The following is a 1700-nucleotide window of genomic DNA, read 5'->3' as shown; positions in this document are numbered from 1 at the left end:
CTCGCGCTTACTGGGAATTCCTCGTTCATGGGGAACAATTGCAAGCCCCAATCCCTAGCACGAAGGAGGTTCAGCGGGTTACCCCGACCTTTCGGCCTAGGAAGACACGCTGATTCCTTCAGTGTAGCGCGCGTGCGGCCCAGAACATCTAAGGGCATCACAGACCTGTTATTGCTCAATCTCGTGCGGCTAGAAGCCGCCTGTCCCTCTAAGAAGAAAAGTAATCGCTGACAGCACGAAGGATGTCACGCGACTAGTTAGCAGGCTAGAGTCTCGTTCGTTATCGGAATTAACCAGACAAATCGCTCCACCAACTAAGAACGGCCATGCACCACCACCCACCGAATCAAGAAAGAGCTATCAATCTGTCAATCCTTCCGGTGTCCGGGCCTGGTGAGGTTTCCCGTGTTGAGTCAAATTAAGCCGCAGGCTCCACTCCTGGTGGTGCCCTTCCGTCAATTCCTTTAAGTTTCAGCTTTGCAACCATACTTCCCCCGGAACCCAAAAGCTTTGGTTTCCCGGAGGCTGCCCGCCGAGTCATCGGAGGAACTGCGGCGGATCGCTGGCTGGCATCGTTTATGGTTAGAACTAGGGCGGTATCTGATCGCCTTCGAACCTCTAACTTTCGTTCTTGATTAATGAAAACATACTTGGCAAATGCTTTCGCTTCTGTTCGTCTTGCGACGATCCAAGAATTTCACCTCTAACGTCGCAATACGAATGCCCCCGCCTGTCCCTATTAATCATTACCTCGGGTTCCGAAAACCAACAAAATAGAACCGAGGTCCTATTCCATTATTCCATGCACACAGTATTCAGGCGGGCTTGCCTGCTTTAAGCACTCTAATTTGTTCAAAGTAAACGTGCCGGCCCACCCAGACACTCAATAAAGAGCACCTTGGTAGGATTTCAACGGGGTCCGCCTCGGGACGCACGAACACGCACGAGGCGGTCGCACGCCTTCGGCTCGCCCCACCGGCAGGACGTCCCACGATACATGCCAGTTAAACACCGACGGGCGGTGAACCAACAGCGTGGGACACAAATCCAACTACGAGCTTTTTAACCGCAACAACTTTAATATACGCTATTGGAGCTGGAATTACCGCGGCTGCTGGCACCAGACTTGCCCTCCAATAGATACTCGTTAAAGGATTTAAAGTGTACTCATTCCGATTACGGGGCCTCGGATGAGTCCCGTATCGTTATTTTTCGTCACTACCTCCCCGTGCCGGGAGTGGGTAATTTGCGCGCCTGCTGCCTTCCTTGGATGTGGTAGCCGTTTCTCAGGCTCCCTCTCCGGAATCGAACCCTGATTCCCCGTTACCCGTTACAACCATGGTAGGCGCAGAACCTACCATCGACAGTTGATAAGGCAGACATTTGAAAGATGCGTCGCCGGTACGAGGACCGTGCGATCAGCCCAAAGTTATTCAGAGTCACCAAGGCAAACGGACCGGACGAGCCGACCGATTGGTTTTGATCTAATAAAAGCGTCCCTTCCATCTCTGGTCGGGACTCTGTTTGCATGTATTAGCTCTAGAATTACCACAGTTATCCAAGTAACGTGGGTACGATCTAAGGAACCATAACTGATTTAATGAGCCATTCGCGGTTTCACCTTAATGCGGCTTGTACTGAGACATGCATGGCTTAATCTTTGAGACAAGCATATGACTACTGGCAGGATCAACCAGGGA

General features: G+C 51.5%; 1 non-coding gene across 1 annotated transcript in view; it reads right to left on the bottom strand.

Moving 5' to 3' along the window:
* Nucleotides 1-1700, bottom strand: part of LOC126137895 (small subunit ribosomal RNA) — a 1909-nt gene extending 209 nt beyond the window's left edge. Inside the window, exon 1 of the ribosomal RNA XR_007528020.1 lies at nt 1-1700. This exon is cut by the window's left edge and continues 209 nt beyond it. This is a non-coding gene — a ribosomal RNA (small subunit ribosomal RNA).

Source organism: Schistocerca cancellata, unplaced genomic scaffold (assembly GCF_023864275.1).
Source record: "Schistocerca cancellata isolate TAMUIC-IGC-003103 unplaced genomic scaffold, iqSchCanc2.1 HiC_scaffold_647, whole genome shotgun sequence".
Classification (NCBI taxonomy): Eukaryota; Metazoa; Arthropoda; class Insecta; order Orthoptera; family Acrididae; genus Schistocerca; species Schistocerca cancellata.
Note: the sequence above shows the minus strand (reverse complement) of the source record. Positions and strands in the feature narration are given on the sequence as shown.